A 19,649-nucleotide genomic window follows, 5' to 3' on the forward strand; every position below is an offset into this window, starting at 1 on the left:
CAGTAGGTCTGGTAAGGCCTGACAATTCGCATTCCCAAGTTTCCAAGTGATGCTGACACGGTTGGTGTAGGACCACTTTCTAGCATCACTTCTTTAGAAAATAGTAGGTACTAAGGAGCAGGCAGTTAGAAAAAAAGATCAAACTTATAAAAGTTGTTAGGCCAAGTGATTTAGTGGCACGAACATGGGCGTGAAGAATCAGACATGGGTTCAAATTTTGATTCCACCATAAGCACGTGCCCATCCAGCAGAGTTAATTGAGAGGCATACACCGAGTCTGTGCTGATTAGGCAGCTGGTACTCCAGGACCACTCTCTTCGTCCTTGTACGCCGGGGTCCAGGCTTCTGCTCCCGGGGTTCTTGATCGTGCGCCGCACGCACGCCCCTCCATCCTTGCGCGCTCCGCCGCGGAGTCCAGCCCTGCAAGCGTTGCCATGGCAGCGCCGCGGGCCGGGATGCTGGAGGCTGAGCTCGCCGCAGGGCTCGCCCCTTTGTGCGGCGGGGGCGGCGGTGCTCTCTCCCCACTCCCTGCCACACCCAGCCTACCGGGCTCTGACCCTCAAGATGGGGGAGGTGGTAGGGTGTGGGGCGGCAAGGGCGCAGGGAGAAGGGAGGAGGGCCAAGGCGAGGGCCAGGGGTGGGGACGCCTCCACCCGCCAGCCGCTCCCGCATTAAAATTTCATGGGCGCTGCAGCAGCTACAAAGACGACGCCGGCTGCGCTCGGGGGACCAGAGGGAGGGAGGCTGCGGACGAGTGCGGGGAGGAGTTTGCGATGGGAGGCGCTTGCAGGGGCTCCCCCAGTTCTGCGCTGTGAGCCCGGGCACAAAGAGCCCTCTGCACTCCGTGCCGCAGGACCGCCGACCCGAGGTAAGCCGCCGCCCCATCCTCACAGCCCTCCCTCCCCAAGCATCCTTGTCCCCGCTCCGGGAACAGCCTAATTCCTCGAGGCTGGGTTCGAGGGTATGTCCCAGGGTCCCAGGGTCCTAGGGTCCCAGGCAGGGTTCAGGGGATGGCAAATGCTGTCTGAAGTGCCCCTCATTTGATGGGTGAAGAGCCAGCCTTCAGTTGTTAAATTCAGCCAAGACTTGGGCTTGGGTGGGGCAGGGGGAAGGGAAAGGGGAGGATGTGCTGGGAGTCCAGTGCCGATAGGGGTCTTGTAGTCATGATCTGAGGGGGAACAAAGACCCTCCCTTCCCCTCGATACCAGACAGACATGAGGGGACCCCGGACCTTTTCGGCTCTCCAGGTTAGCCGTTAACTAGCCAAGCCTTGGACAGAGCCCATATGGTCTTAGAACTGGGAGTGGGGGTGGGGAGGCGGAACGGGGTCCGGGAGCCCCCCTCCTTCAGACCCAGGCCTCCCCTTCTGTCTCCCCGCACCTCCAGCACCTGCCAGTGCTCCACTGCTGGTGCTCAAATTCCAGATGTCCAGCGTCCTGTGTGGCTCCAAAGGGGTGGAGAGGGCTGGAAAATCCCTTTGCTGAGAAGAATAATGACACTGATAATGATAACAATACATCCGTTTATGGAGAATTTACTCTATGCCAACCACATGCTCAGTGCTTTGCATGCGTTATCACAACAGTCCCACGAAGTGGTAAGAACCCCATTTTAGAGATGAGGAAATTGAGATCCAGAAAGGGTTAGGTACACGTCCAAGGTCACACAGCCAGTATTTTGAATCTAGATTTGTCGGACTCTAAAGCCCATGTTACATTCCCAAACGGGGCTAGTGTGACCCCAGAAACCACTAGCTGCCTTCCCACCTCTCCTCTGCAATACACTCTCTAGAGGCTGGGATTGGGGAGGGAGGAGGACCGTATCTCTCCTCTCCCTCAGCGGAGGGCTCTGGGCTAGAGACATTGTTTTTCAGACTGTGCAGGGGGACGCCCCGGGAGCCACGATTCCTCACCCTCGTCCCAGGCTCCAGACCAGTGGCTGCCGTGCGCCGGGATTGCTGGCGCGCTTACCACACTGCAGTGCCGCGGCGGGGAAAATGCCCCCACCTGCTGCTGGGGGAAGTGGGGAGAGAAGCAGTAGTGCGGGCAGGGGTGGGGAGAGAAAGGCAAGATAACGTGCGGGAAGCGGCTTTTTCTCGGTGCCAGCCTCGGACTGAGCGCGGCCCAAAGGCGCAGTGCTTTACTTTCCAAAACACACTCCCATTTAGGAGCTTCTGGGGGCTTCGCGAACGCTTGGCTTGGGGTGGTGGTGGGGTAGGGATGAGTAATTCCACTTGACTGACAGGGAAACCTGAGGACAGTGGTTCTTAGACTTGAGGGGCGGTGCTTCAAATACGCAGACGTCCGGGCCACGTGGCCGGGGGATGAGTCAGCAGGGCTGGGTGGGGCTGGGATCGGGATGTGTACTCAGACCCGGCCCTCTCGCTCCTCTTGCAGGTGGTCAGACCGTCGGATGGGAGAGCAGTGCCCCGACCTCTCCCCTCACCCGTGGAGCAGGCTGGACAAAACAGTTTCCTCAGAGACACTTTGCCAGCGCCTAGCTTCGGGTGGCATTGAACTCATCCCATACCGAGTTTGGTCAATTTCATGTTGAAGGAATTTTATGGGTAACGTCCTCTATGTCCCCAAGGCCGACCTGTTTTGTTATTTAATGACTCTTGCCATTGAGAAACATTTTGAAATCTACCCTACATTCTTTTTACTGCATTTTTTACCTTTCTGTCCACTCGTTAATGGAGAGAGCTAAAATCTTCACATAACTCCTTACCACACATGAGCTTGAGGGGAACCACTCCCTACGCCTGCTTTAAAAACGAGAATTTTATAATTTTTGGTGATTTTTTACGAATTTAATAAGTTTAATAAAATGCAAGATAATGATAGAAGAGTTGGGGGAAAAAGAGAAGAAACTCCATAGTTTCATCAACCAAGAATAACTACCATATTTACCATTCTTATGTATTTTCTTCTGGTACATGAAAATACTAGTGAAAATACTAATTGAAATTGTGCCATACATAAACTGCTTTTGAACCATTACATCAGATGTGTTTTTTCCATGTTTTTATGCCCATTGAAGAAATCAGTGCAAGAGGGTTAGTGTTTCATGGAGTAGATAAACATGCTTTACTCTATTCTCTAGTGTTGGATTCACCAGTTTCCATTTTATTTTATTATTATTATTTTTTACGTCTTTGTTTTTAAGGTTTTTTTCTCTGGACCTGATCCATGTTTCTGCCCAGGGTAGTATTATGCTCTTTGAATTTATCACTCACTGGGGCAGTGCAGTGTGGTGGAAAGAGAAGGGACTCAGGGTTACACTATCTGTGTGTGAATCCTTCCCCCAAATACTTTTTTTGTGTCTTCACAACTTCAGTAAGGAGGTTACTTCCTTTCTCTGAGCCTCGGTCTCCTTATCTATAAAATGGGGATCATAGTCTCTGCTTTAAAAGAATGTTGTGAGGCTTTAAACCATGTGTGTAAAATGCCTGGCACCCAGTAGGTGCTTAATAAAGACATTGCTGCTACAGTGTATCCACTGTGTACAGGCCGAGTTCACTTACGTGGTCCCCGAATCTTGTATAGATTCTCAGTTATTTGCTTTTATTTGTATTGGACTGTTGGTTCCTCTCCTGGGTGATCCTTGGGCTGTTTGAGCAGGGGTGTTTCTGGAGCACTGGGTCCATTGTGATGGTTCAATGGGCTGGTGAATAACTTATAGGCGAGTCCTTTGTCCCAGGAGGTCCTTCCTCCTGTCTCTGCAGTCCCACTCATCTGTCAGCTGGAGCTTTGGAACAATAGCCAGAGATACTCAGGGGCAAAGGCGAAGGCTTGTTGAGGGTGACAGCTGTCTGTAGGCTGATCGGATCAGATGAAGCAGGTGTCCTCTTCTCCCTTGTGGTGCCAGGTGGGCCGCTCTGGAAGCTACCGAATGAGTCATGGAAGGGAGGGAGGAGCTGAACTATTGTGTGCTTGGGGGCGTGGAGTAGATCCTTCGTGGTAACCACCTCCAGCTACCAATTAGTAACCATTTCTCAAGGGTGCTGCCTCATGGAGACCCCATGATAAGGCTGGGAGTAGGGCATTACAGATGAGAAACTGAGGCTCAGAGAGGTGAAGTGACTAGCTCAGGGTCACACAGCAAGTTAGTTGCAGACTCAGGATTCGAACTTGGATCTAGTATAACTCTGAAACATGTGTTGGTAACTACTACATTACTCTCCTAAAAACAAACTTAATCGGTTGCCTCAAAACCATGGAAGCAACTGGAATAAACCGATATGAGATGGTTTAGCAATCACGGTCCGATTTCTTCACAGTAATAGTTCTGCTGATGACCCCAGTGTTTGCCATTTACACATACTTTCCTCGAGTCTTTTCCCCTTTAATCCTCACCCCGGTATTTGAACATAAGTCTTCTGTGCTTTCGTGGTCCAACAGGCCTGTTTAGAATTCAGTTGCACCATTTTCTATCTGGGTGATCTTGAAGCAAGGGACTTGACCCTTATCTGTAAAATGGGGACAATAAAACCCAACTCTTGTTTCGTCAAGTAGGTAAAGGTGCCCCTAATAGTATCTGTTCTCAGGAAATGTTAGTTTACCTTTCTTTCCCTCCTTCTTGATTTTTCCCCTCTCCCTGCAGCTCAGAGTTTTTCTCCTTTGAGGGAGATTTCAATTCTGAAGCTCCTCTTTTGTGTATATTGTTTGGATTTGTCCAGAAACAGTGCGTTCTGGTCCTCTGCAGAAGCCTCTGTTTCCCTCGGCATGTCTCCAGTGTGGCGCCCTGCACATCTTGTTATTCCCAGGAGCTTCCTTTATTTCTCAGCACTCACTCATCCAAAGCAATTTAGGTCAATGTCTCCCGTATATCTCTGCTCTCTGGGCAGCTGTTTCATTCCAGAGTCAGGGAAAAAAAAAAACCCCAAACCCAGAGGGATCTTAAAATGCAACCGAAAGCATGTTTCACTGGCAGCTGTTGCCAGGAGCAGCGCACAGAGTTTAGGGGGAAATGAATAGCCCATGGATAGTTTAATGAGCTGTGTGGACAGGGGTGGTAATTAATAATAATGTAAGAAATAACAGAATGTAAGCAAATGGATAATATTTATCCTCCTATTAATCCTCACAACAGCCTTGGGAGGTGGGCAATGTAACTGTCCCCATTTTGTGGATAAGCCAGGTCCGGAGGGGTGATGCACTTGCTTAGGGTGGCAGAATAAGACGGAATCCCCTGTCTATTCCAGTGTGTTGGGATGTTTGTTTGGCACCACCTCAACCCAGATACCTCCTGGCTTCCTGTTTTGTTTCTGATCTGAATCTGAGGAGACTGGTTTTGGCACATGCTGTGATTTCAGACCAGCCCCCTGGCATCCATTCTCCAATGTGCCCATGATACATATTTACTCCCCCTACCCCTCTCTCTTTCTCTCTTGATGACAGCTGGAGGCATCTCCCTGCCCACCCATGTGGTTCCAGACACATTCACATGGCTGCCACGACCCTAACAGCATCACAGGAGTAATCAAGGTAACCCTTCCTCTCCTTCTGTGCACCCTTGGGACGGTAGAGATCAGCATCATGCTGTGTGCTCAGGTCCACCATAAAATCTATATGGACTGAGACCTCCTGAATTTCAGAGGAAGGAGAGACCTTTAGGATCCTCTGGCATCCAGTCCCTCAATCAAAGCTTCCTTGATGGGGCATCTGACCTTGGCTTGAAGAGGGTAGAGAGTGGTTCATGTAGGCAAGTGGGAGCTGAGATGCTGGGCCTGTGGGACCTACCACCAGGTCTCTGTATGGCCTTTTACCTGGCCCTTCCTGGTTCTTGACCTCTCAATGAGTTTTGGAAAAATAACTTTATTGAGGCATAATTTACATACAATAAAATGCACCCATTTAAAGCATACATTTCAACGTATTTTGATGTATATACCTGTGTAACCACCACTACATTCAAAATATAAAACATTTTATCACTCTGAAATGTTCCTCTGTCAATCCCCACCCTGCCCAGTTGCAGGAAACCACTGATCTGTTTTCTATACCTATACATAAGCTTGTCTTTTTTTTTTCTGAAGTTCCATTAATATAGAATCTTTTGTATTTGGCTTCTTTTGCTCAGCATAATGATTTTGAGGTTCATACTTGTTTTTGCATGTATCAGAAGTTATATCCTTTTTTTTTGGAGGCATCATTTAAATATCATATATCTCACCCATTTTAGGTGCACAATTCAATGATTTTTAGTAAATTAACAAATCGTGCAGTCATCACCATAAATCAGGTTTAGAACATTTCCATTGCCCCAATAAGACCCCTCACACCCATATACTGTTAATCTCCATCCCACTCCTAATCTCAGGCAACCACTAATCTACTTTCTGTCTCTAATGATTTGCCTTTTCTGGACATTTCATGTAAGTGGACTTATCCAGCATGTGGTCTCTTATGCCTGGCTTCTTTCACTCTGTATAATATTTTTGAGGTTCGTCTCTGTCGTAGTGCGTATCAATAGTTTGTCCCTTTTTATTGCTGAGTAGATTTCATTATATATGTATACTACACTTGGTTTATCCAATCACCAAGATGGGGGTTTGGATCTGATCTGTGCTTCCTAACCGGGTATATACACCCCTCACCCTGGGAGACATATGTGCTTCAGGATAAATATGGCCTGTATTTCTGGGACATCAGTGTTCCTCAAAAATTTACTTGAAGTTTAAATCATTAACTGGTGAAAATAATTTCTGGAACACTTACTGTATGCCAGGTACTGGCTAAGCTTTGAGAATAATTAACTTTGAGTCTCATGTTAGGTACATGGGCTTGGGGGCCATAGTTTCACTCATATTTGTCTGACCTCAAAGCCCATGTCTAGACAGCTGTTAGTTTGACCCAGGGACTAAAATTTCCCTTGAAACCTCCATTGCTTTATTAACATCAGGGATTCCAGGTCTGTAGGGCTAAGGGGAAAGGATCTCTGTGGTCAAACAATATTCCTCTGAGCAGCCCAGGGTCTCTTTACAGAGTGCAACAAGCTCCTGGGGTAGAGGAGAAAGAAGGGAATTTCCAAGTGCTTCTGGATGTTCAAGATCACACTGGGAAGCAGCCTTGCAGATAAGTATTCAAACTAACCAGCCCACAGCCTACCAGCCTGTCCTCTCCTGGTCTGTGCAGAAAAATGCAGTATTCCAGAATTCCTAGGTGGGAGGGGAAATTGGTGATGCAGCTTATTCACTTTTCTACCTCTATGGCACAAAGAGTGAGCTTGTCCACACTTTATGGGGCCCCAGAGGGTAATTTTTCACACCCCACTTTTGGCAACAAGGCTAGTATTTTATAAACTCATCAAGAACTTCTGAGGAGCTGAGTTTAATTACTGAATCTTGAGTCCTTGTAGAGCTGGTGTCAGTAGGAGGTTGGGGACCCCTGGAGATTTGGGCTGGCCCTTCTTGTCTCAGATCTGGCCCTTTGTCATCATATTTATAAAACTTGGCCAGGGCTTCTTTGCCTAGCAGTCAAGTGGGGCCCTGAGCACTGTGCCTGTATGGAACATTCTTCTCAGTGCAAGGATCTGAGTACACCTCCAGCCCTGGACCCATGCCCCAAGTCCCAGGTGCTGACAGCAAGCTCTGAAAATATGCTGAGAAGACCCCTGACTCTCTTGGCCTAGGTCTGCCAGTCGATAGAGGTAGCTTAGCTGTCACTGAAAGCAAAACCTGAGAGATGGTCCGGGTCAGGATTAGCGGGCATTTGAGTGGGGGCAGAATAATAACTGGCTGAGCACAAAGGCCCCTGTTTCCCACCCACTGCCCCAAATTATGGGTTACTACTGTGCACCTGGAGTGAGTGTCAGGGCTGGAGTGTCCCACAGCCCAGAATAGAATTTCCAGGGCTACAAAGCATGGCAGAGCTGGGATCAAAACTCTTGATTCCTAACTCTGTTCAGTTTCTCCTTTCTGCTATTGCTGGCACCAGGGAGGTGGGTGAAGGACATTCTGGGGTGGGAGGAAGGGAGGTGGAGGGAGGTATGCCTGGGCCCAGCCTTCCTGGCTCCCAGGCCTTCTTCTTGTTAGCCCAGAGTTCTGGGCCTGAGAAGGGGGCCTGGGTACGGTTTTCTCCTGCAGTGTGGTTGGCTCTTTTGTCTTCCAGGATGGGCCTGTGGGGTCTATATGGGGGAAGGAGCCAGGGGCTGGGCCCAGGCTGCCAACATGTTGGCTGGGTGCTGCCAGGTAAGCCTGGGTAGGTGTCAGGGAGGGAGGTTCCAATGAGCTTCGTTTCATGGGAGAAGATTGTCTCCCCCCTATGGTACTTGGCCAGACATTTTTGCTCATGAAAAGAAGACCTGGGAGCCAGGTGGCTGGAAGGCTTGTTCTGCATGGTTTTGGTGGGGGTGGGTTGATGGCAGAGATTTCAGCATGTTCCTTCATTCAGCCCAAACATGGACAAGCCCCTTCTCCCAGCCTAAGGATCCAGAGCTGAATGCCAGAGATGTGGTTCTGCCCTCTCAGATCTTCATGTAAGAAGGTGCTTTATCACAGTTTCAGCAAGGGAGTGAGCTCCCTGTCATGGGAGGTATGCATGTGCCTATGTGTGTATTGGAGGAGGGTGGTACAGAGGAATGTAAAGTGAATCCAAGCCTCTCAAGGACACTGAAGGTCCTTTCTGCCCACCTGAACCCTTGCCTGTACTCTGGCTGTGATGCCCGTGGGGCCGGACCTGGGCTCCTGTTATTACTTTTTTATCCTCTGAGCTAACCCTGCCAAAGAGGGGCGTCCATGGCTTTTATCACTTCCTCTTTCTTCTTCAGCTTCTTCTAAAAGTTAATAGTGTCCAGATCCTTCACTCTGGATCTAGTCTAGGCATTGGGGGCACAAGAGGAAGACTGGGTGTCTCTGAAGGTGTCCTGGCCCGGGTGTGGGGTTAGGTTGGGGGGATGTAGGGGGCTGGGGATGGAGACTGTGTCCTTATCCTAACTCATTGTGCTTTCCCCAGGTGGCTCTGCCCTGCCGCATCTCAAGGACTCCTGGCCTGGTCCCATCTTCAGAAACCAGGTGACACTGGCCACAGTGACACAGGGAACAGCCTTCAGTGGTTTTCTGGAACCCTGGACAATTTCCCCAAGACCTTATTCTCCCCAACTCCTGGGATGGAGCCTCGCGTGGATGGAGCCCTCCTGGTCAGTGCTCAGCTGAGGACAGGACGTGGCTCTGGAGGCCAGCTTGAGGGCAGTGAGGGTGGCTGGCAGCCCAGCGTCCCTTCTGTGTCCTGCTGGACCTCGTCTGCTGGGCCTTACTGTTTGAGCCTGGAGGCCACTTCCTGACCTTGTGCAGACTTGGTTTCTCCTCACATCCCTGCTGGTGATCAGACAGAGCTTGGCCTGAGTGGAGGCCCTACTGACCACATCCTCTCCAAATCCAGGGCCCAAAGGACCCTTCAGGACAGGATGGGAATCGGGAGGAGCTGCTGAGGGGAGGGAGGGTAGATGCAGCTCAGCAGGTGCTGTGGGCTGGAGTCTGTCTTGCGCCATTGCAAGTGATTCTCATTTTGGGGGTGCTTTCTAGATGGAGCTTTTTTGTGTTTCTCCTCTTCCTGGTGGTCACCAGGAGAAGGTGGTCAGCATCTGGGAGGAGCCCGGGCCATCCTCCATGTCGCGCTTTCGGAGGGGCAGCTGGAATGGCCGTGCTATCCTGAAAGCTGAAAGGAGAGGTTTTCCGAGAGAGGAGGAGACCTAGGCTGGGGGTTTCACCAGAAGGAGGCAGACACAGGGCCTTGTTCCCACCATCTGAAGGGAACAGGCTGGAACCAACCAGCCTTGCCCCAACGCTTGAGCAGAAGCCCAACCCCATCTCTGACCCCTACTCCTTTTTGCACCAGATCCTCGATTCTGTCCTTGTGGGGCAAAGGCAGGAAGGGCCGGCCCCATGCACGTGCAGCTTCCCCCATCACACAGATTCACCAACACACCCATCTCTCCATTACCCACTCGTTCCAGCCTCGTCCAGAGGGCCTGGTCCCAGTGCTTGCACAGAGCAACCATGGCTGTCCTTAGACAAGTTTGAAAGCTGGACGTCCTTTTCCTAGGGTGGGGAGGGGGTTTTATGTTAGTTAGCTCAAGCTGCCATCACAGAATACCACAGACTGGGTGGCTCAAACAGAAGAAATGTATTTTCTCACTGTTCTGGTGGCTGGAAGTCCAAGATTGAGGTACCAGGGTTGTTTTTTCCTGAAGCCTCTTGCCTCGGCTTGCTAAATCTTCATTTGGCCTTTTTTTCTGTGCACCCACATGGGAGTGGTGTGGGGTGGGGGTTGGGATAGATGTTGTGTCTTTTCCATTTTTCATAAGGACACCAGTCCTATCAGATTAGGTCCCCACCATTATAACTTCATTTAACCTTAATTACCTCCTTAAAGGCCCTATCTTCAAATACAGTCACATTGGGGGTTATAGCTTCAATCTATGAATTTGGGGAGGGACACAATTCAGTCTAGAGCAGGTGGTCACCACAAACATAGAAAGCTGGAGCCTTCTCCTCTTCACAATCCCTGCCCTCAAAGGGAGGAGAGGAGCAGCGGTGTGGGAAATAGTAACTGAGTGTGAGGGGGACAGTGCTAGGGCAGCCCTGGGTGCCTTGGGGACACACAGAACTAGCTGGACTTAGAGTAGCGAGAAGGAGCCCCCAGGAGAGGGGTGTCCTGGGAGAGCCTGGGCTTTGGGTTGAGGGTACACATTCTGCTGTACAACCTTGGGCAGGTCGCCTCACCTCTGTGAGTCTAATTTCTGCTCTGAAACAGGCCATCTGCTCCCTGGGGGGTGCAGGGAGATTCAGCAAAATCACGTGCTTGTCCAGTGTCTGCCTCTTAATAGGTACTCACTAAACACTCCCATCCACCCGGGAGTTCAGATTGAGGGCTTATCTATTTGGAGTGCTCTGGGTTGTAAACTCAGCATCTTCAGATCCAGAGGCATTTCTGACGAGTCCTTCCCCTCCTGTTTTCTTAAGACCCCTTTCTAAGCAGCTTGGGGAAGTGGCTGCATTTCATGGCCTCCGCAGCCGCTCCAAAGGCTTCCAAGGGTATTTAAATTCTACTCCTCTCATCAGAATTGAGCGCCTACTTTGGGCCCTCACCTGTGTTTAGCCGCTTGGTGGAGATACAGGTGAAGATCTAGTTGTGGTTCCAACCTTCAGGATTTCACAGCCATGCCGAGCAGGAGAAAACCAGCTCCCCGCAGAGACCTGGAGAATGGGGCAGGAACCAGTCTACTGAGGCAGAGGTTCTGAGAGCTTGGAGGGTGGGAGTAAGATCTCAGAGCGACCGCAGTAGCCTGGACAGGCTTCTCAGCAAGGCCAATCCAATGAGGGTCTTGAAGGATGAGAAAGATGTGGCTTAGCTGAGAGTTTCCAGAAGGACATTAGAACAGAGATTCCCAAAGTGAGTTCTAGATATCATTGCTCTTTAAAAACAAGTGAGTTCAAATTTGGCAGGTTTCTGTAGTGCAGGACTTATCAGAGCCTTTAAAATGCTGGTAGGAATTGTGAATACTCAAAGATGGACCGAGGATGAGGTCTTCTCCCAAAACTTTACTGGATAGAACCTCTTTTTTTTTTTTTTTTTTTGACAGAGCATCATGTAGAACTGTGGGAGATGCCAGGTGGGATTTCTGTGGGGAAACTATCTCAATGATAGGAGATGACAGAAGGGCACACACAGGTGCTTTGTAGCATCTGCTGAAAAGGGAGACCAGGAGGGGCAGGGGACTCTGACCTTGGTTCCAGGAGTTGGGCAAGCTCTATGCAGTGTTGGTATGAGGAGGAGACAGGCTAGTGGTTGGAGCAGCCGGAGGCCTGGCTGTTGGTGGTCTGAGATATGTCCATTGGACACGGTGGCTCTGGGGCATCAGACCTTTTGTGGGAAGATGCTCGCTGGAAGATGCTCGTGATGCACATGTGCGTGTGTGTGCGTGCGTGAGTGTGACCGTATCCAGCCTTCTGGGAAATGGGCTGACCAGAACCAGGCAGGGAGTTTCTAGCCAAGACAAATGGGGTCTATTTTCAGGGGAACCGAAGTGTTTGGCGGGAGGGTCTCTGAGGTCCACAGTCAAGAAATTGGGAAGCAAAATGCTTCTGGGCAGGCCTGATTCTGGTGGGGCCGAGGGGCTGGGAGGCAGACCGCCCTGCCCTGGTCAGGCCCAGCTCCCTGGCTGGTGGAGACAGGAGGCCTCTGGAGCTGTGGCTGAGGGGCCGGGGCAGTGTTGCATGGTGTGATTAACCTACTAACCCAGGGCTCAGCCAGGACGCTGTAGCGTGTGACGAGGTGCCTGGCCTTCTGCCGACCGACTAACACACTAACCAGGCCCGAGCATGCCCTACTAACTCCCTGCAGCCAGACCCTACTAACCTTGCAGCTCAAGGGCCTTTCAAGGGGCTGGGACGTGGGAGCAGACGAGCTCCAGAAGGCCCTACCCACAGCCTGGGATCTCTGTGCAGACCCACATTCCAGAGCAGGGCATGTAAACAGGACTCACCAGTTCTGCCACTTTCTGCTGGGTGACTTTGAACAAGTCATTTCACCTCTCTGAACCCATTTCCTCGGCAGTAATATGGGAGTACTGATCATTACCTCCCAGGTTGCAGTGAAGAGTCCTATTAATATTAAGGTTTTGACAAGTGGCAGATACTTAAAAATAAAAAAAAAAAAAGGGTGAAGGTTGGGGTGGGAGGCCCAGAACACCAGGTTGCTCACGTTTCCTGCCTAGACCCTGGTCCCTCTGGGTGTTCTGCACAAAGACCCTTCTGCCTGGGCCAGACACTTGCTTTGAATCCCTAACTTTCTCTTCCCCACATTCTTCCTCTTCCTCAGCTTTCTTTTCCATAGGCAGCTCTTTTGTTCGATTACTAATCCGTCTAACCTGGGGGTGCCTCAAGTGCACCTCGACCTCCCCTTAACAAACTAATGGACCTGTGTGTGTTCTTCCTTTTATCCTAGTGACTCCTGTGTATGTCTGCTGAGGTGCCCCTGTCTGCTGGTGCTGTGCTCTGACTTACTAACCCAGCCCCTACTAACCCTGTTTTCTCTTCTTACTAACCCCAGCCCTGCCGAGCTCTGGGCCCCCCTGGGGGCTGGTCCTCCCTCCTTTTGGCAAGCAGATGTCCTGGGACTGGCCTTGCAGACAGATGCTCCACTTGGCTGCCGCAATTGGCTGTGAGTTCAGAGTCCACTGGGCCAGGTTTGAGACAGGGGACAGCCCTATTGACCACACCAGTGGCCCTGAGGAAGAGGTGGTCATGTGGCTATGGGAGGCTGGCCTCTGAGCATAAGGGTCTCTCTTCTGTGCAGAAGTCTGGTTGCCACTGGGAGTGGGTGGGACCAGGGAACGCTCAGGTGTGAGTGTGGAGGCCTGTGGGTCTAGAGTGTGGAACACTGGGCTTTTCCCAGCCAAAGGATCAGAGAGAAGGGGCCTGTGTGTCCTTCTTCGGAGGGAAGTGAGGGTAGAATTTTCCCCATGGGAAGGTGGCCGGCTAGGTGTTGCATGAGAAGTTGGGGCAGGGCATGTCCTGCACCGGAAGTCAGCCAAGGGATGCATCCCACACTGGAAGCCAGTAAGTGGAAACCTCCCTACACTGGATGCCCTTACCACACTGGAAATCACTGATAGGAGCATTTAATACAGAAAGTCAGTTAGAGGAGGCATTTTCCATATTGGAAGGTTGGGAAGAAGGGAATTTCTTACACCGGAAGGAAGTGAGAGGGGGAATTTCTGGCCTTATCACAAAGCAGTGAGAAGGAAGCCGAGATCAGTGAGAGGGGTCTTTCCTACAACCAGAAGTTGGCTAGAGGGACCCTTCGCATACCTGAGGCTGAGAGATCCGGATTTCCCACACCAGAAGTAGATGCGGGCCATTTTTCCTACCAGAAATCATTGAGAAGGACTGTTCACACCAGAAAACTAGACAAGGCTGGGAAAAAAGTGGACCCACCCTGGGTTTGGGGTTTGCAGGAGGAGAAAGTGGGAAACAATAAATGAACCCCAGGATCCCATGGAGCCCTGCAGCCCCTCAGGCCAGCCAGGAGCACATCCCTGGCTCCACGTCCTGTTCCTGTCCACACCCCGGCCCCAGCCTGCCTCCCCCAGAGCCCGCCAGCCGCTAAGCCAGGGCCACACCTGGGGGTGATTTTATGCCTCACCTCCAGTAGGCACCTTGGTCTCTTTGGGCTAATTTCTGGCTCCCTTGCACTAACTCTTGCTGTCACCCAGCTAATCTCTGCCTTGCCCTGGCTGCCCCTGAGGGCTGACCACTAACAGCCAACCCTGCCCATCTGCGGGGCTCCAGGCTCTTGGCCTGGCTCTGACAGCCTCTTAATTAACCTCTCCTTTACCTCGACTAACTTCTGCCCTCCTGGTCTGTTCCTTTCAGCAGAAACTAACGGCTTGTGGATTTCCTTCTGACTAACAACAGGTCTAACACTTTTCGTTACTATTAACAGCTTGGATGTCGGCATGGCTGGGATGGGGCTAACACAGGTTTGACATTTAACTAACACAGGGAGAGATGTAGCTAGTAGCATTAGACTTGGTGACTGCTCTGGGTCAGAGCCATCTGAAGTCAGTAAAGATTGTGGTACTCTGCAGGAAGTGCAGGGCTGGGGTGTGGCTCAGGCTTGATGGAAGAGTGGTGTCTGCTGGGGTGGGATTAGAAACATAGTTAGCCTTCCAAGGTACTGGCCACTGGACGTATCCTGTTAACCCCTCACAATCTGCATTTGGGTTTTGGTTCTTTTAAACAATAGCCTCATAACCGCAATAATCCATATGAGTAGATGCAGCTCTTATGACCCTCAAAATGCCTCTCTGGTGTGTACAGACAGGCATTATGTATGGAATCATCATCGGTCACCAGGGCAGGACTTAGAGTCCTTGATGTTGGGACTTTAGAGTTTTGGAAACCCCAGGGCATAAAGCTTTAGATTGGAATATTCGGAAGGGTTATAGATCTACCACCAAGGGAATTAGCTCAACTTCCTCTTTTAACTTCTATGCAATTTAGTTGCACTTAGATGATGAGAGTTTGGTTGCAAGGAAGTTCTGAAGAACTGAGAGAGTCCTTTGGGGGCAGAGACAGGGAGCCAGAGAGGCCAGGGGTTCCTGGGTGGGGGGTAAGAGGTGGTACCAGGTTGATGGGGGGCATAGGAAGAGGGACTGTTTTGTTGGCTCGGTCTGGTAGTCAGGGTCTGTGGGAGAGGGCAGCTCATGCAAGGCCCAAAGGAGTGGATCAATTCTGCAGGCAAGTTGCTTGGGTCATTGGATGTTGGTCTGGGGTTGAGAGCCTCTCTGACAGACACGGGCTCAGCTAACCTAGTGGAGCTCTGGCAGTGAGTGAGTCCTGAGGGTGTGATCCAGAGGCCTGAATTGCAAAGGGAACAAGAAGAGAATGCACCAGGAAGAGCTTGGAGAAGTTGCATTGGCTGCTGGCAGCAATGTGGATGGGATAGAGTCTAGACTGGGGAAGCACGTGCTTGCTGCCCTCTAGTGGCCTCCTTGCCCCATTTCACTCAAAGCGGGAAACTCCGAAAGTTTCCCGGGGAACTCCTCTGTATTCGAACACAAATTTGGTGCTGCTGAGGACCTACTATGTGCCAAGGACTGCTCTGGGTGCTAGGATCCACACAGGAGCTCTTCCATTAAGGTGCTTGTATTGCTCAGTGGTGGAGATGGAGAAATAAATGGATAATGCTGTGAGATGAGTGACATGTTAGGGATGGTCGAGAATGTGGAAGCACCTGGGAGACAGACAAGGATGATACACACCTGTTCTTTGCTAGGTGTAGTGCCAGGCATTGGGCTGAGTGGTGATTAACAACATCTGGCCTTTAGAGCTTTAATGCTAATATGTTGGGTGGGTGTGGGATAGAGTAGGGTGTGGGCAGTCAGGGTAGCATTTCTGAAGAGGAAGACGTCTCAACTGAGCCCTGCTTGGGCAGAGAGTATGGGGATGAGTTCCAGGCAGCAGGAATGGTGGACATAAAGTTCTGAGGATCAGAGAGGATAGAAGAGGTTCTGGAAGGCTCATGGGGAATGTAGTAGGAGACAGGCAGGAAATGGATGTGCAGGCTGTGTTGGGGAGTTTGAGCTTTGTCCTAAGGGCAACGAGGAGCCATGGATATGATCTGAAGAAAGGAAATGTTGGATTTGAGTTTCAGGCTGGCAATTTGGCTGTTTCAGCCCAGGTGGAATTCTAAGACACTTGTAATGAGTTCTGGTCAACTTTTAGATAACTGATTAGAAGTTCTTGAACCTAGTAGGATTTTTAGGTCTATCTGGAGATAAACAGGATCTATAAACGCTTGCCCCAGTTGGAGGTAGTGCTGCAATTCTTTGAAAGCAAAGAAGGCCGTGCTCATGCCAGGCAGGCGCTTGGCTGAGGTGACAATGCCGTCTTGGAAGAGGAGCAGTCTCTAAAGCATGTCATCCCAGGCCCCTGGTAGTATGCGGCTCTCAGAGAGGATCTGAGGGGATATGGGCACGGGCTGCAAATCTGAGAGAATCTCACTGGAGAGGGTGCCCAATTGTCCTGGGTGGCTGCAAAGGAGACCTGCAAGTGTGTAGGGGTAAACTTCCAAGAGGCTGATCCTGGTCCAAGAGAGAGAAAAAAATGTGTCTTGGTGGGTAACGAAATTTCTGTCCCTGGAGACAGAAGACTTAGGACTAGGTTACTTCTGAGATGGATGATGATGGCGAGATTCTTGAATTATGTGTGTCTGTGTATGTGCGTGTATGTCCTTGACTTAATACCAGAGGAAGTTGAGCCCAAGTAGGCACAATGTTTACCACCTGACTTAGGCCTGCTGATGTTCACTCTGGCCTTAAGTCCACTGAGCATCAAGCTTGTTTGGAGCAAGATTTCATGAGCTGGGGAATGGGCTCCCAGAGGCATCTTAATTCTTTCATAGGCAGCATGGAGGGAGTGGCCACTGTGGACCCTTCTTGAGGGCTGTGCTGTTTCAAATGCTGATATATTGAGCTGGGAGGATGCCCAAGGTGGGAGACTGGTCCCATCTAAACAAAGGGTCATAAAGGCCCTCTCGAAAGTGTTTCCAGGGACCCACTATTGTACTTTAAGAGACCAGAGAAGACATTTTCCATGTCACTGTCTCCTGGGAATGTTGAATGTGGGAACAGAAATTCTGCTGTAGATTAAACATCAGATTTTTACATGGATCCAGGAATGGAGTGTAAACTTGGCTTTTTGTTTTCACCCATGAATGTCACTTCTTCTGTGTAAATACCATTTTGATATTAAAAACCAATTCACACCCAAAGGATGACTGACTGTTTCTTAGTTGGCAAAAGGGATGCATAATTTGGGGGATGTGGGGGGAGCAGTGGCATTTCCAAAGAGCAGGAGTGGGCTTTGTCAGCCTTTTCTCAAGAATGCGACTTTAGAAGTCAATACAATTGGGTACTTTTATTTTTTAATTGTGGGAAAATACTCATAACATAAAAGCTTACCATCTTAATTTTAAGTGTACAGTTCAGTGGCATTAAGTACATTCACATTGTTGTGTGACTATCACCCCTATCTCTATATATATACTTTTAATAATACTTTGTGCATAGGACAGTGCTTCAAAGAAACACTTGTCAGGGAGTTTATACTTCATTGGAAAGGCAGAGAGTTCTCTGGTGCCAGAGAAAAGGGTAGAATTTAGTGTGTGGTGATGAAGGGCCGGTGAATATATCGCACGCACATTGCCACTCTTCCTTCCAGCACCCACGGCAGACATTGGTAGTTGATCACCTATCTCTCTTTGGGAACATGAATGCATCTTCAGGATCTTTTTCAGAACAGTGTTCTAGGCGGGCAGGACCAGTCTGCTGGGCTATTTTTAAGAATTTGGAGTCAGTCCTAGGTTTGAGATTCCTGACAAACCTTGGTTTGAATCCCAGCATTGTCACTTACCTGCTGTGAGATTTTGGGGAGAACTCCCCTCTTCTGAGCCTCTATCTGCTCTGTAAGATGGGGACAGCTCACTCATCTGATAGGACTGTTGCGGGGTCACAAGGGAGTGTTCCCAAAGAGAGATGGATGAGGAAGAGAGGTCAGTGGTCTTGGGGAAGCTCTGGACACTGAGATGGGGAGGAAAGGAACCTGGAGTGGGAAGCTGAAATAGGCTAACAGTGACCAGGACAGCACTCAGGGGCTGAGCTGGCACATATACCTACACACATACAGATCTCAACACTACCTGGATTTTGTATAGCCCAAAAAGACACTGTCTCTATGCCTGCAGTCTTGGCTTCTGGCTTTAATTCTACTGCTGTTCTGTCTGGGTGATCTTGAGGAGTCGCTTTTTCTCTCTGGGCTCCAGTCTCATCTGTAAAAGAAGCAAGCCCTTCCACCCTCAAAGGACTAGAAGATTCCTAACTAAAAGATGACTTCCTCCTACTCCTGGCAGCTTTCAGAAACCCTCTGCTCTCTTCACAGCTCCTTTTCCCTTCTCTCTGTCTCTCTGTCTCTCTGTCTCTCTGTCTCTCTGTCTCTCTGTCTCTCTCTCTCTCTCTCTTTCTCTCTCTCTCTCCTCACACAGAAACTACTGAGTCCCAGGCACTGTATTCCAGGCACTGCCATAAATTCTGGGATGCCAGCCTTTCTGTTCCTCTAACACACCTATCCTTTTGAGGATCTTTGTACTGGCTGTTCCCTTCGCTTGGAATATATGTCCCTTTGCTTTTCACATGGCCGACTTCTTTGTGGCTTGCAGGTCTCAGCCGAACATCACTCTCGTTTCCCCAGAAACATCTCCCCTGCAAACCCCATCTCAGGACCCCTTTATGCTCTTCCCATATAGTAAATTGTCGCTCCCAAGTCTGCTTGGGTACCACCCACTCACAAGGTCTCCTGGCTCCCTGTTTCATTCATTCAACAAAATGTTCTTACTCCTGCTCTGTGCCATGTGCGGTGCTGGGTGCCCAGGGGACAGGCATGAGGCAGGCACCCATCGCCCCTGCCCTGGTGGAACTCACAGTCCAGGGGAGGCAGCCAATGAGCATGTAGATATGAAATCACAAACGGTGCCCAGCTCTCCAAGGGAACACCATGCAGAGAGGAGTAACAGGAGTGAGGAATTGGCATGGAGAGTGTCTACCATATTAGAAATTAGAACTGAGATGTTTTTAAAAGCCTTGCTTATTAATTCATTGGAAAATAACAATAACGATAAAAATCATTGCACGCCAACATAAATAACATAGTCTTTATGAAAAATAACTCTATTTCCAAAACAAGATAAATTTAGTGAGAAGCATTATTTTACTTTTTTTCCTTTTCTTTTGTAAATCGCTTTAATGTTTGGCTTAATAGAAGACAGATTCTACTGGATTCTGATATCTGCTTCTGCACTGAGTCTGCTGTAATATCCCATGTCATACAGCTTTTGGAAACCTCCACTGTACACTCGTGAGGAAATGAGATGAAAAAGACAAAAGTCACTCTGGGTCCCCAGATCTCCGGACCACATCTTGAAAACCTCTGCTATATAACAAGACCTATTTATTTCTTGCTCGAAACTTATGCCCGTCTGAAATTACCTTGCTTATTTGTCTGATTCCCGTTTATTGTCCGTCTCCTTGTTTATCGCACGCTCCTGGAAGGCGGGGTCTCCAGAGAGCCCATTGTAGATGCTCAAAGT

At 49.8% G+C, this 19,649-nt stretch overlaps 1 long non-coding RNA gene across 2 annotated transcripts; it reads left to right on the forward strand.

Annotated features, from left to right (window-relative positions):
• The first annotated feature begins 596 nt into the window (after nucleotides 1–596).
• On the forward strand, nucleotides 597–17,279 carry LOC120601909 (uncharacterized). 2 transcript variants are annotated; one of them, XR_005652586.1, is made up of 6 exons: nucleotides 597–868; nucleotides 2,397–2,566; nucleotides 5,400–5,486; nucleotides 6,987–8,191; nucleotides 8,394–8,534; nucleotides 8,955–17,279. It is a non-coding gene; the product is annotated as an uncharacterized LOC120601909 (long non-coding RNA). The 2 variants fall into 2 exon arrangements; XR_005652585.1 differs by having other exon boundaries at nucleotides 6,987–8,534.
• Nucleotides 17,280–19,649: the final 2,370 nt, after the last annotated feature.

Source organism: Pteropus medius, unplaced genomic scaffold, assembly GCF_902729225.1.
Source record: "Pteropus medius unplaced genomic scaffold, Ma_sr-lr_union100, whole genome shotgun sequence".
Classification (NCBI taxonomy): Eukaryota; Metazoa; Chordata; class Mammalia; order Chiroptera; family Pteropodidae; genus Pteropus; species Pteropus medius.